Genomic DNA, 15,995 nt, shown 5'->3' with positions numbered 1-15,995 from the left:
TTTGTACCACCTTAATTCCTCCTTAGCAAAAAATAGCTTTGACAGTAAGTATCAGCTGAGACTGTGAAGTGCAGCAGCAGAGGCGGAGAGCCAGCCGGAGGGACAACAACGCTGCAGGAAAGGGTCTGGGGCTCCTGGCGGACAACAAGTTGACCATGAGCCAGCAACGTGCCCTTTGAGCACTGCCAGCAGGTCAAAAGACGTGATCCTTCCCCTCTGCTCAGCACTGGGGAGACAGATCTGCAGCAAGCGTGCGGTTTCCCCGTACGCGAGAGGCAAGGGCATCCCGGAGCAAGGCCAGCAAAGGGCCATCGAGATGTTCAGGGGGCCGGAGTACAAGATTGTACAAGGAGATGCTGATGGACTTGGGCTTGGTCAATTTTAAGAGTGTGAAAGGGAGATTTTATTGCCATCTACAGTCACCTTTTGGGGGGCGCGGAGAAGACGGAGCCAGTCTCTTCTCAGAGGTGCACAGCAATAGGACAAGAGGCAACAGGCACAAGTCAGAACATGGGACATTACACCTAGATATAAAGGAAAATATTTTTTTTACCATGAGGTGGTCAAACATTAGAACAGGGACCCGGAGAAGCTGTGGGATCTCCATCCTTGGAGGTATTCAGTGCTTTCATAGACATGACCCAGAGCAACCTGCTCTGGACCTGCTTCAAGCAGGGGCTGGACCAGAGACCTCTGGAGGTCCCTTCCAACCTGCATAAGTCTCTGGTTCTGCCTTTCCATGAGGCACCCAGGTTGAGGGAAATTCTCTTTTTTCTTTCAAAGAAATGTCAGTGAGGTTGGTGAATGGATGGAACCAGCGTGAAGGTCACGTTGAAATACTTTACAAAGGAACCCGCGGGACAATTTGTGATGATTTTGGGGATATAAGTGATACAGAATTTGTCTGTAGCCAGCAGGTTTGTAGACATGCTGTATCATCTTCAGGAGATGTCACCTTTACTCACAGCCCAAGAAATATTGTCATGGATGCTGTGCTGTGCAGTACAGAGGGAATGAGATCTGTGGGAATGTTCTCACGGGGGGTGGTATAGAGAGAAGTGTGACAGCTGCCGCGATGCCAATATCATTTGCTCATGCACACACTAATATCTTTGCTTTATCAAGAAGAAAAATTAATTTTAATGAACTAAAACTAATGTTTAATTTTGTCAAATTGAAAAGTGCTCCCCTGAACTAGAAAACCATTTTCTCAACAGCATTATGCCTCTCTTGCCAGTAACAAGGCTCTGTCCTACACAGAGAATTTCCCTCTTTTTTTTTTTTTGATCAGCATTTGACATTGCAAACTTCCATCCAGCTAAGACTCAACAACTTTTAGAGCATTTTAATCAGTGTCACTCAGAGTCCATCCAATACTTTTATACTACCATCACATTATTTTATTCACCTGTAATCTGTATTAACCAATTCTATTTGCTTACTACCAAGACTAGGGAGGAGCACAAAAACCAATCCCAAGGCACATTCTGCCCTTACAGAACTAACAAGCTTTCACACAGGAGACTTTTCATGAACTTAAGGTCCTAATTCCACATGCCTCACCTTGACAAAGCTTCTATTGAATGCCTGCAGATTATTTATTTGGGCAAGATAATCAGGATAAACCAAATCCAAAGGTTTAGAGTCAGGACTCTTTTGTGGCCCAAGGGCAGAGAGCAACAAGAAGGAACCAGGGCTATGTCACATCCCTCTGAAGAAGGAAGTGCCATGCTCAGACTACTGGCTATTCTAGGTCCTTACCCAAATTTAACCTTGGCAACTTTTTTTAATATCTGTCAGATGGTAAAAAAGTTGCGAAGTCTTATCCTGTTCTCCATTGATTTTTCAAGTTGTTAGCAAGGAAAGTCAGCTCATAATCTCATATCTCATCATTTCTGTCACCTTCAGAGCACATGTATTACAAAGAGCTTAGTCAGCCAGTTGTTGAACACTTTCTGAAACAAAAATAGGTTTTGCAAAGAAAAGTGAAGTATTATCATAGAATCATAGAATATCTGGAGTTGGAAGGGATCCATAAGGATCATCAAGTCCAACTTCCTGCTCCTCACAGGACTACCTAAAACTAAACCATATGACTAAGAGCATCGTCCAGATGCTCCTTGAACTCTGACAGGCTTGGTGCCGTGACCGCTTCCCTGGGGATCCTGTTCCAGTGACCAACCACCCTCTCAGTAAAGAACCTGTTCTAAAAACATAGCTAATTTTACAAAAACTGTGATTGCTAAAATGTGTATTTTGCCTATTTCGTCTTCCCTTAGCTTCTATGGGAACTGAAATACCTGGCAATTTCAATTTCGTATATATTCAACCATTTCTATCTTGAAATAGTTTTCCCTAGCATAAGCAACTTCCTGTTTAAATTATTACCAATTTACATCTTATTTAGTTTCTTTGGCAGTCTGTGCATGAGAAGAACTTCTTAAAATGTAGTATATTTTGACAACAATGAAAGCAGTAATACTGATTTACATAGTTTTCATGAGGCTAACCATGGATTTTTAATCTTTAAGGGGAACTAATAATTGAAACTGAAATGCATATCTGGTTTGCCAGAGTACTGAAAGGATGGGACATTTTGTGTATGAAAAACTTCACTGGACCAGGTTGCTACAAGTCCAAAGTCTTAAAAAAGAAAAGGTGTTACATAAAACAGTACTTTTCATTTTATCTGTTGGGTAGAGTTACCTCACACAAAAAAAAAAAATCTAAGAGATTTTTTCCACTTTCTAATGAAACTCAAAGGCCCTTAAGTGATATTAAAATGCAAGGAGAAAAGAGAATTTAGTTATAAGAAAGTCATGGTCACATTGTGTTGCTTTGGCCTGATTAAGCTCCTCTCTTGGTCACCCTTGTCTCAATGAGTAAAACCTTGATTCTGCCTCTACTAATTTTAATATTTCATTGGTAATATATCAATCGATAAATACCTACTAGCATTTATCTAACATAGGTAATTTCTTTCATTACTATTAATTTCATAACCAGTATTCACCTGGGAATGAAAACCCGATTTAGGTAACTGTGAACATCTGCCTGGCCCAAGCAGGGGATCTTTGATTCAAACAGTGACCCAGGAAAAACCGAGTGATTGCAAACTGCCCCACAATAACACTAGGTCTGCTGGCACTAATCAAATTGCTCTCTCCACCTTCCCTGCAGAGGAAAAGCCAGGAGAGAATCCAATAGCCACCACGATATACTGACTCAGCTCCAGAACTACTCCAGAATTTCAACTTAGTGGTTTGGCAACCTACAAAGTCTTGTCTCCTTCACTCTTCTCTTTCACAGAAGTGTCCATGAGGATGATAAACAGTAGAAACAGATGTGAAGGTCACGTGGAAGTCTATTACAAAGGAAGCTGGAGGATAGTCATGACTTCTGAGACATAAATGATGTGCAGACAGCTGGGATGTGGAAAAGCTCTCTCCACTGGGAAATGCACATTTCATTCCAGGATCAAGGAACATTTTCCTGGTTGATATGCAGTGCCGTGGAAATGAATCCTACCTGTGGGGATGCTCTCATACAGGATGGTCAACACATAACTGTGAGCACACAGAAGATGCCAGTGTGCTTTGCTCAGGTACAGTTGGCATGGTTTTATTTATGTAAAACTGTGAATTGTGTAAATTGCAAATCTAATGATCAGCCTGAGACAAGGATTGTAACAACAAAGCCAGCAGAGCTGCCAGGGTGCGACACAAGAGGAGCACAGGGAAGGCAGAAGCGAATCAAGAGCCCGGTTGCTTGTTTCAGTTCTCCACATGCTTCAGAGGTGGTTACTGGGAGCAAGAGCTGGTGTTGCATGCTCAGGAGAGGTCTTCTGGTCTGGGATGCTCAGAATATGCTACTGGTGGCAAGTCAGCCACATTGATGAGAGTGTAGAAAGGGGATGCATTATGTTTTGTGCGAGGTACCGGAGGAGGGAGTGACTTGGTAAACACGTCACACTTTGGGTTTCACAGGGATGTTACTCCCATAAGAATTCTAAGGTAATCAGATACCACCAGCTATAGCACAGATATCCAGATTTGTGTGTGTTCAAACTGAACCCTTCCCATGCCTCTCCAGAACACAATTTTTAACTGTTGTTTTGGGGGGGGGGGGGGGTTGTTTGTTTGTTTGTTTGTTTAATTTGGAAGCCATTGCTAAAGAATAAGCTCTTGCTCTGGCTTTTCAACACAGAGTAGTTGATGTCTTGATCAAGGTAGTAAAGACAGGCTATAAAAAAGTAATTTAATTTTAGAACAAATCAGACAATATGAGAGAGAGGCTCCTCACCACTTACAGAGAGCAGACTGAGGTACAAAGTTGTCACCAGTTGCCACCAGGTACCATAAAGGTCTGTTGTAGTGTTTGTTCTGCTGCTGGCAATTGATTAATTAGTTTCTTCTGATATACAACTGAAGCTGCTAAGATAACAATTTTCATGCTGTTCATATTTTCATATTTCTAATCCACAGCTTCTAGAGGAGACAGGACAGCTGGTGAGTCTTATCATTTCTTAACTGACCATTCTAAGAATTGGGTATTTACTGGTAAATACATTTTGCTTTTGTTTGATGCAAAGGGAAAAAGATAACATTTATTCAAAAAGGATGGAAAAATGCACAATACAGTTCATCAAATGAGGTAGATGATTATGGAGGACTCAAATGTTGGGAAACCACCTTGAAAAAGAGTGTGCAATTCAGAATTTATCACTGAATGAAAATCAGACTCCCTTAGCCTATCTCACTGCTTAGCAAATCACATTGCAAGCAGATGAAAATCTTGGACGTATTTTCAGAAATTCATCACAGAAGAGCAAAGTGTCCCTTACACGTGCCTGCTTAGACTCTCTAGAAGTCGTTCTCAGGGAACACAGCCTTCCTTAAAGTGTTGTGCTACTCCAAAGACTCACTGAACCTGCACAGAGCAAATGGCCACTTCCATCGTTCTTACAAAAATCCAGCCTCTGTATCTTCTTGTTTAATTATGGTGCAAGTACAGCATAGCATCAGAGGGCTGTTTGCCTGCTCCAAGTACCATGTCAGGCTGCATGAATGGCCCTTTTCTGCAGAACAGCTTTTTCTCAAGTCTTGTCCTTTTTGCAATGCAGACCTGCACCTGGCATAACTGTAAGGTTAGGTGTAATTTACTTCTGCTCTGCCTTTGCTAGAAATATCTTTGTGGCTGGAGAATGGCAGAAATCGATGTGAGGGACATGTTGAACTTTTTTACAAAGGACACTGGGGAACTGCCATGATTTCTGGGATATTAGTGATGCTGAGGTCATCTGCAGACAGCTTGGGAGTGGGCAGCCCACCTCAGCACCAAGAGCTGCCCAGTTTGGGAAAGGTTCTCGAGTTATTTTCCTAGGTGATGTGCAGTTCTGAGGGTATGAAGCTTATGTGTGGCAATGCTCCCACAACGGACAGTCAAGACATTAACTGTCACCACAATGAAGATACCGATGCTGTCTGTTCAGGTACTTGCTGCTTTATTTTTTTCATTCCAAGAATTTCTCATAAAATGCATTTCCAAGTATAGCTGAAAAATCATTAGGAGTTGAGCCAGTGATGCAAAATAATTTCTTGCTACACTTCTGTGGATTATTTGAGACCTAACAAATATGAATCTCATACCTATTTGCCAGCTCAACTCATCACTTTTCTCTTTGGTTGTTCTTACAGGCTCTGCAGAATAAAGAGAAGGGATGAAGATGTATATTACCTTTAAGCCTGGTAAATTGCTGAGGCATCTACAAGAAATCTGTCCCGATCCAATGTCAGGGAAGGTTTTAATATTATCCCAAGGGCGAGATTAAGACACAAACGAGGTCAAATGCCGTATACGCAAACCAGTTTGTATTATTAAAACTATCAAAAGTAGAAAATAGTAGCGATAGGATAGAATGGAAGAAAAGGCAGAAATCAAGCAAGCAGTCAGGATAGAGTTGCAAGGATAGTCACCACCATGGATCCAACGGCATCCTGTTGGTCCTCAATCTTCAATTCTTCAGTGTTGGGTGCACACCACGGCTTGTCTCCACGGTTTTTTAGAGGGCGTAGTCCGATGCATGCTCATACGTACCGTTCATGCACAGTTCATGCGCTGCAGGTTTCGTCTATCACACGACCTTTGCGTGATCAACACCAGAAACCAGTATCTTATCTCAAAGACTACAGTTTCCACGAGAATGGTAGTCTCCACATTCTTCGCTAGCTCCGGCCTGTCTCCTCCCTTGGATGCCTCAGTGGCTTGATAATCATCCTTTTGGACAGAGGAGTGCCCTGCTTAAACAAGCCATCTCTGGGATAAGTGGCTCATCACAGCAAACAATCCTTGAGACAAATGGCTTGAGATGATAGTCCAGTCTCTCACAACAAACAATCTCTGAGACAAATAAGCTCGAGATAACAATTCAGTCTCTCACAAAATCTCAGCAGGCACTTTCATCTTACAGATCCCCAGACTCCATGAGAACTGATTTCTCAGTGAGGAATGATGAGGAAAGCCTCTTACCAATGATTTTTCTCTATTACAAACTCAAAGTCTCAGTGATTTCATCTGCTAACTCACAAGGCTGAGTATTTTGTGACTAATGTTCTTGACCTTTAGTTCAAGTAACAGAACACAAACCATTTCTATTATCTTCGCTCTATAGAGTCCACTAGGATTGATGTACCCAGTAAGAAAACTGAGAGACAAACTTTGTTAACTTGATTGCCACAGGATTCCACAATCTGGAATCAGAAAAAGGAAGCCAGGTGTCCTCCATTGCAGAGGTATACTTGGCCCACATTACACCCCTAACAGTCTCCTCTCTTGGAGAGCACAGCTCCTCAGAGGAGTAGTGTTTGTGTTATTCTCCCATCACCCCATGCCTTTTTACCTTAGCTAACAGTGCTGTTTGTTCACATCCAAACACTCTTTAGAAAATAATATATTTATATAATCCATCTAACAATAAGTATTCCTGGCAGGAATCTCACTTTATATGCATTCTGTTGAAAATCTAGCAGTCCTGAGCTTTAATTCTCTCCTCATGCTTGGAAACAATCAGGTATTCAGATAAACTGAAAATAAGCCTGATTACAAGCAGATTGACCCAGCAGAAACATTTTCATGACTAGAGATTCAGCACAATTCACACTAATACATGGAGGTAGGATAGTCGGAAAAGTTTTCCATACATACTTAAGGCACATGTATTGGTTGATGTGGTTATAACCATAAGATAGAATCACAGAATGGTTTGGGTTGGAAGGGTCCTTAAAGATCACCTAGTTCCAACTCCCCTGCCATGGGCAGGGACACCTTCCACCAGACCAGGTTGCCCAAAGCCCCATCCAACCTGGCCTTGAACACTGCCAGGGATGGGGCAGCCACAGCTTCTCTGGGCAACCTGTCCCAGTGCCTCACCACCCTCACAGGGAAGAACTTCTTCCTTACATCTAACCTAAATCTGCCCTCTTTCAGTGTAAAGCCATTACCCCTTGTCCTATCACTACATGCCCTTGTAAAAAGTCCCTCCCCATCTCTCTTGTAGCCCCCTTTAGGCACTGGCAGGCTGCTCTAAGGTCTCCCCGGAGCCTTCTCTTCTCCAGGCTGAACAACCCCAACTCTCTCAGCCTGTCTCCATAGGAGAGGTGCTCCAGCCCCCTGATCATCTTCGTGGCCCTCCTCTGGACCCGCTCCAACAGGTCCATGTCCTTCTAATGTTGGGGCCCCCAGAGCTGGATGCAGTACTGCAGGTGGGGTCTCACCAGAGCGGAGCAGAGGGGCAGAATCCCCTCCCTCGACCTGCTGGTCACACTTCTCTTGATGCAGCCCAAGATACAGTTGGCTTTCTGGGCTGCAAACATACATTGCAGCCCATAAGATAGAAATAAGTAATAAATGCTTCCGTTGCGTAACATACTACTCATCCTTCTTTTTTCCATACCATTCTCTAACTGCATTAGTTGCCAAAAATGTGACAGTTAAACATGATATCTTCTTTTTCACATAGTTCCTGCGGAGAGCACACTCATGTCTTGTCAACCTCTTACACCCATCACCACCACCCAACACTGGGGCAGACAGGCTGCTGGGGCAGCAGAAGGTGTCACTCCAAGATGTCCCACTGAAGCACTCCTCGCTGCTCCCTTAATAGCTCCCATACCTATTGCCTCTGCATTTGCACAGCCTTGTGCTGTGCATGTACAAGCCTGCACTGTGGAAAATATCAGTGTACGGACAGAAAAGATCTACACATCTCTTTAAGTGCACTTTTTTCCTCTTACATCCAAGCCACTGAGGACTCATGCAGGGAAGAAAGTTTTCCTAATTAATTTATGTGGTTAGCTTGATTGTTTCCAGTTGTTTATTTTCTCTACTAATTCATCTTCCCTATTTTGTTAATTACTCTTTTCATCATCTTTCATTAAGTAGTCATAAAACTAAGCTAGGTCAGCATCAGTTCTATTTATCAATATTATTTCCAGTAAATATGTATCAAAATTTGATGCAGCTTTGCACCTACATCTAGTATATTCAGCAACCTTATGAATCAAGACCCAGAGCACTGCTACATTAATTTCCTGAGGAAAATCAAACTGCCAAACCCATTCTCTTTGCTCTCTCGGGGGTGCTGTTGAGGCTGATGGACAGCAGGAACCATGCAAGGGCCCTGCTGAAGTCCTCTACTAGGGCTCTAATATTGCGTAAAAAATCCTTGAGTTTTACGCAGGCACAACTCCCAGTGTTTTCTCCAGAGAAGTATTTGTGAATTTCCCTAATTGTTTTTTTTCCTTACTTGAATACCACTCATGAGAAGGAGTACCAGAAGAAGTCAATTAATCAAAATCAGTGGAAACACTGGCTCAGGGTACTCTATCCTTTTCTGTGATTTGAACTTTGATGACTTTAATTTGGAGTTGTTAGGGTTGGGGGTTGGTCATTTATGTGCTGGGTTTTGTGTTATCTCTGTGCACTTTTTAATCAGTAATGCACTTATTATTCTTATATAGAGATGTCTCTGAATCAGAATCCTGACAAATTGTTATGGTCTCCCCAAACTCTCAGAAGATAAGGCTCTGAATCGAAATGTAACTTTCATAAATGGATCTTATTTCTTGAAGGAATCAGACTTTGACAGAGTTAGCATTTGGTTACACTGTGCGCTTCAATCCCCATTTCTCATTGCATTGATTTTACTATTGAAATCTATGTAAAAGAAATTTAAAGGCAATATTACTCACACCTCACTCCCTGGCACCCCCAATGCACTAGAAGGCCACTTCCATTTTTTTAATAACAAATGCTTCAAGGGTGCTGGAGACAGTCACCGGCACTGGCGGTACTCTATGTGACCCCCACCCGTGGTACCTGCTGAGATGGAAGGGATTTTCTAGAAGCTGAGAAAAATCTCTTTAGTAAGACTATACCATTGTCCACGTGAATGTGAAAAGCAGGAAAAGCTGCAAGAATGCAGCACACACCAAGATAAGCAACCCCTGTTGACACAAAGCCTTAGCTGTGTAACAGGATGAAATGACCTGTCCCACTGTGTGCAGAGCCAAGATCACCGATACCCATTTACATTGGCATAGCCTTCATCTCTGACAAAGATTTTCCCTTGCAGGATTCGCAGGGGTGGGCTGAGCCTTCCGGAGGCTGGACGGTGACATCCTTATCCCAAGGCAATTCTCCTCTGGGACTGGGAAGCCGGACCCAGCAGTCAATACTCAGTTTTGTCCACAGAAGATGGCTTCACATGTAAAGGTTTCCGCTTTGCTTTACCAATAAATTCACCATAAATGAGGGGAACCTGTTTGAAGGTTATGTTATTGGGGGTGTGATTTACTTCACCTAGGCTTTGCCCTTTTCCCTATTCATTCTTCAGTGTGCGAAAATACCTTTCACTTCAGAACAAAAATACTTTTCACTTCAGAACTTATTGGGGTTGAATTTAGTGGAATGGCTGACAGAGAGAAAATATGAAAAAAATGCATTGAAAGAATACGCATTTTAATTATAATTGAGAATATGTCTGGACAGCTAAGCAACAAATATTAGGGCACTACACAGCTTCCCATAGGTGGCATGGGTAACAGCAGCAGTGAATATACATCAGGGGCCTTAATAGGAGCAAGCAACCAGGCACATACCCAGGGTCTCCAAACCTCAACAGAATATTGCATTTCCAAATGCAAATCATACCACAAAGCTGTACAACAGCTATTCATCATCCTTTCTTGCACGCGCATCGCACCCAGCCGCCGCTAACGTGAGGCGTGCAGAGATATGTGCGTACGTAGCACATGGACTGCTGTTATCAGGTAATTCTGCTGCCCGTGAGGCGGCAGGGATTGGAGCTGGGAAAAGAGAAGAAAGACAGTCTTTGGCTCCTCTGCTTGCTCACTTTTTCTTGTGCATATTTTCCGCCTTGCCACCCTTTGGCAATGTGTTATTTCATTCCCATGTTTGTTTCCAGGTGTTTTTCAAAGTAGAAAAAATAAAGAACCTTCATTTGTATGTACACCCTGAAGACTTCAAAAGTTCCTTTGAAGTTGGTCCTTCTCTGCTTTGAGAAACAAAAGGTAAAACTGATGAAACGAAGCATGACATTTCTTCTGAAATCAATGTTTTGGCTTGTCATTATATTTAACTAAATCATTTTTCATCATGCTTCAAAAGACACTATTTTTTTAAACAGCTAAGTGGGTCCTTACCAAAGGGGTTTCATGACCTGAGAGAAATATTTCCTTTGTCACCCCAGGACAGCCCTGAAGGGGCAGATGAGTTCACTTGTGTGGGAATCTAGATTTCGGCATGCTGGTCCCTCAGCCCCACTAGCTGAGAGCTTCCAGGGCTGTTTCTGTATGGCACTGCAAACACCCCTGCTGTGGCAGGGCACTAAACATGGCCATTAACAGACTGTTGGAAACGTGATGGGTTCAGCAAAAAACAGGATTTGTTGCATAAGAAATCTCCTCAAAAGTGCATTAAGTATATTTAAAGCAATGACAAATACATTACTATAGCACAGAAAAAAGTGCACCGTTTTGTGAGTCCACACACATTAGTAATTTCTTTTTTTCAGGGAAGAAGAAATACAAATAAGTACTTGTACAAGAAATACACGTATAGGAGAAAGGCAGTCAGTCCTAGTTTATTCCTTCAAAGACACTTCAGTGAAATTCTTTGCCAATATTAGATATGAGAGCTATCAGGTGTCACGCTTTATAACATTTTTCAGTGATAAAGAGTGAAGAGCTGCAAGGGAAGATGAAATGGATGTCTGAGGTGGGCCAGACTTTCTTCTTCCTCATCTCCATTTGGGCAGAGACATATCCTCCCGCCTTGGCGAGACAGGTGAATGGAAACAACTGTCCTGCTGTTTCTAGCTGTCCCTTTTGCACATGTTTATTTTCACCTCTGCTTGCTTTTAGAGGTATTTGCTAGAGTGGAGGCCTCTCTATGGACCCTACAAAAGCCCTGTGGTGTTAGAGCATCTTATCCAGGAACGTGGTCCCTCCCTAAGGACAGTGCCTCGCTGCCCTCCAGTGGCAAGAGCCTCCAGGACAGCTTTGCCTTTTCCCATTGCTTTTGGCCCCTTAAACCATGTTAGACTCAGATCCTTATGGAAATTATAACACATGAAAATTAGATTTTTAAATGCCTTTGGTGAGCTTACTTTTGTCTGCAAACGCTGGAGAAGTTGCCAGGTCAGAGCTGCAGAGCAGCACGACTACATGGATAACTTGCCCCTTAGCAGAAGATGTCTTACGGCGCATATGTCACATATACGAATGTACGTACCTCTGTGTGTACACAGGACACACAATATGAAATACACACTGAAATTCGTATGTAGTTAGAAAAAACTGGAAGAAGCTGGGACAGTATTTCCAGGGAGGGACAGTTTTGCTGGTGCAGCAAAGCTCCGTCACTCCATGACGAAAGCTTAATAGCAAGCTCCAGAGTCAAGGTATTTCACTGCAGATGAACGCCGTTCATTTTCCATGAGCAAATTTCAATAGATATCTTCAAGAAGATGTTCTGGGAAACAGCTTTGCTATTCCAAGACCACAAAAGTCAGCCCTACTGTCATCACTGCTGGTTCTTGCCACGCAGGATTAGTCTGCTTGCTTAGCTTGGGACTGAAGTCTTACCATCTCCTTTCTAATGGCACCTTCAATGCCCGTGACAGGAGCTTCAATGTTTAATGTGGAGGCTGGTCATTCTTTGTCACCCATCACTACAGATTAACTGTACAAATCTTCTGCCCCTGCTAGCATTCGCACCTACCACCATCGCTTCTTAGATATGGTGTAAAATAGCCTAAGGTGAGATCCAGCCTCACTAGGCAAGAGCTGGGTAGCGGAGTCCTCAGCCTTCCGCATGTTCACTGGGACTAATGTCCTCTTTGGGACCTGTTTTATAAAAGAGACCGAGGAATGCTGAAAAAGCAAATCTTGATGCTCCTTCATATTCAAGATACTTGCATTCAGCCATGTTCCCCATATTTTCCTATCCCTATATCGAGGCTCCAAACAGAGGTGCACTGAAATGCCACTGGTTAAGAGTTTAGTTTATAAATAGATTAGATGCCTACAACTAGCTAATGTGAATTATGTCCCCACTTTCCGTTAACACCCATGCTCCTGCTGCATGGGATTTCTTGGACAAGTAGCTTTACTGCTGAGCACACTGTTTGGCTGAGTCAGCAGACTGACACATTAGTTATTTCTACAGGACTCTACAATTCCCAGAGAGAATATTATTGCAAGTCCAGCAGCAGCCACAGAAATAATTTTGTTATAAGATGGATATGAAGTGCACTGAAATGGCACATGCATATCAGACTTCTGTGCCTTCTATGTGACATTGTTCAGATCCAAATCTTCAAATCCAGAGCACTTAGATCTGGGTCAAATCACAAGACATAATGAATTTGTTTGACATTGTTTTGAGAATAAGATCTTAATGAGATTTCAGTTGGAGTTTTGGACTGTTTCTAAAATTCCTTTTTCATTCAAAAGTGAAAAATGTTTGTATAAAATAGCTTAATTGCTGCCAGGAAAGAAAACTGTTACATTCTGTACTGTTCAGGCCCAGCTTAGAGCTATGTGGATAGAAATATATTGATAAGGATCTACCATAAACCCACTTAGCCACCTCAGGAGATGACACTGAATTCAAGTAGTACACACACATGGAACTAGGAGTTTAGATACTTGACATGACGGGTTTTTTTGCTCAAGGAGGTACTGTGAGGGTAAAAACATGGATATCTATACAGATATCACATATTGTACTGTGCAAAGAAAAGCATTCATGGAAAGAAAGAATTGACGTTCATTTTTAAATCAGCTAAGAAAATATAGCTTTGCTTTTTTTCTCTCTCTAGCTGAGACCCGTCTTCTCCTTGACAGTACAGAGTGGGGTAGAGCTGGAGGCATCCTTTGAGGTATCGGAGGTCACATCACCACCTCATGCCAGGGACATGACTGTGTGGCTGGAGGCATCCTTCTGGATCCATGGCTTTGCTAGAGGCCAATCTTTTCCAGCTGTATAGGATGGCCTTTCTAGGTGAGATTCCCTTTTTTCATGCAAGTCACCTAATCTGAAAAGCTACCATTGAATGGTAGCTACTAATAGCTACCAGCTACCATTACATGCAGACTCCTTGACTTGCACAGTTTTAGCTTAATTTAGCACCCTCTGGCCCTATTTCACTCCATTTCCTTGGTTGCTGTAGTTTAGCCCTACTTATTTAACCCCAAAACCAGTTCTTACCCAACCACGCCTTGGCGAATATCTCTTACAGCCATTTTGCTGCTCTGTAGGCTGCAAGTAAGAGAGAGATAACTGCAGATCTGAAACCTGCTGGAGGGATCTATTCCCAGGTTAAAGAGGAGTCAGAGGAGTATGAAAAAGCATAGTAACTACTTCTTACAGGAGTGATCTGTAGCAGACAGATAGAATTTTGTTGAGACTTTCCTGACATTTTTAGGACACTAATCTTCTTTTGGCACAATTCTCACCCTAATTTAATCTGGCTTAGTATGGTTGTAAATTGGAAATGGATTTAACCGGTGATATGAGAATCCTTACCAAACAGGCTAATATCCAAAAGTAAATCACTGCTTCCTGGAACAACCACATCATCAAACATACAGCCACAAAGGGGCCTGGGGAGTGTTTGGGAAGATCCCGGTAGCCATTCCGGAACAGTGCTGTGATCTGGATCTCCTTATCCGGATGTCTGGATGTACCCTGTGAAATGAAAATACTCAGTAAATCACTTCCTTGGCATTGATCTGGAAGTTCAGGAAGAAAGATCAAATTGCACAGCACACACCTTTGGTGTAGACCAGAACTCACTTAATATAAATTCTGAAGCTGCATTGGGTTAGGACAGACAACCGCAGTGAAAATGGACCTTCAAGTGAGTCTCACTTGGTTGCTGGTGTTAAGTGCCACTTTTCTATCTGAACCAGGTAATGTACATAATATATTTTCGTGCTTTCAGGGAAATGTTAGAGAGAGAATTAGTTACAAATACGGACTGGCTTGCTGGGAAGTGGTGGCAAAGAGTTTCCTGGAATATTGGTGGCAAAGAGTCTCCTAGAATCTTGCTGACAAGCTCTGTACCATAAAATTGTTGGTTTAATTTATCTTCTAATTCAAAGATTCAGATCAAATCCATAGGTTATATTCCAAAACTGGAGGTGCTGAAGAATATTTTCTTTCTGTCTCTTCTATGAGGGCAATAGTTTGGGGAAGTTGTTCTCTAAATGTTCTTCTTCTAATATTCTAGCTTTGAATTTAAATTCTTCTATACTGTACATTTAAAAATGTAGAGAGAGAAAAAGCAACACAGAGCAGCCTGCCAGACCCAGGTGGAAATATACTTTACTGTAGTGCCATGTTCCTTCAAACTTCAAACAACAGTAACTCCAAACCTGCCTTATAATCTTGCTAGTTTCAATGAAGTACTTTGATCTTTAATTATCAGCGTGGACACCACGAATAAAGTCTTGTCAATCCTTTACAAAAACAGATAATTTCATGGAGTGTAGATTAAGGGATTGGCTATATTGAATTATTTATAACACAAGAGCAAAGGCAATCCAGAGGGAAGTTCAGCATCAAAGAGGACTAAGCTGCATTTCAAGAAGGTGGTCAAATCCCAGCACTTCAGCAACCCTACAATCTTTGTCCTTATTTCATAGGTTCATTTTTGTCTTTGATTTGACCTGATGTAGACTGGATTAACTCTGACTGGAAAAATCACTTAGGATCCTTGCAAACCCAGGACTTTAGTATCACTGAAGTAAAAGTCTGTGAAAGTGAGTGTCTGAAGATCAAATGCCAATTTGAAAATAAAAATCCTGAAATGAAATTTCTCTTGATTTTAGTGATTGAATCAGGCAGAGCTCTTCAGAGCATGCTAATTCCGAAAGAGCAAGGATATTATTTTTAAAAGCTGCCATTTGAAAACATCACTTTGACCCATCACTTTGGCAGCCTAAATCCTTTTTCCTTTCAGTGAGTATAAGTAGATTTTTCAAAGGTATTTATGTGACTAAAACTATAGATTATTAAAACCACATGATCAGGTTTGTATCTTGTTTTGGAAGACCATTTCATCCCCTGGTATCTGAACCATGATGCCACGGGCTGGTTTAATCAAACGTACATTTTTAAATACCTTAAGTAGTGTGTAGTATATTCTTCACTGTAGAGTTAGACAAAGTTGGGCTTCCCACACAGACCTGAGCAAGGATTTCCAAAGATTTAAGCTAACATGCTGGGCTGCCAGCCAAAACAACTGTCATGGTCTGCACGGACAAATGGTCCACAACCTCCCCGTTATTGAGGTAATCCATATGGCAAAGGTAAGTAACCCTTTCCACTGCCCCAGTGAAATTTGGCAGAGCTCAGCTCCCAGAAGCCCATGTCTTCACTGAAGGTGAAGGATGTACACGGGGATGTCT

The 15,995-nt window shown here is 42.1% G+C and overlaps 1 protein-coding gene across 1 annotated transcript in view; it reads left to right on the top strand.

Moving 5' to 3' along the window:
- The window catches only part of LOC115348313 (deleted in malignant brain tumors 1 protein-like), a 105,621-nt gene that overhangs the window by 56,727 nt on the left and 32,899 nt on the right, over positions 1-15,995 (top strand). The gene's annotated exons all lie outside the window — the stretch shown is intronic.

The sequence above is a fragment of the Aquila chrysaetos genome, chromosome 11 (genome assembly GCF_900496995.4).
Source record: "Aquila chrysaetos chrysaetos chromosome 11, bAquChr1.4, whole genome shotgun sequence".
In the NCBI taxonomy this organism is placed as follows: domain Eukaryota; kingdom Metazoa; phylum Chordata; class Aves; order Accipitriformes; family Accipitridae; genus Aquila; species Aquila chrysaetos.
This window is presented reverse-complemented; position numbering and strand designations above follow the sequence as displayed.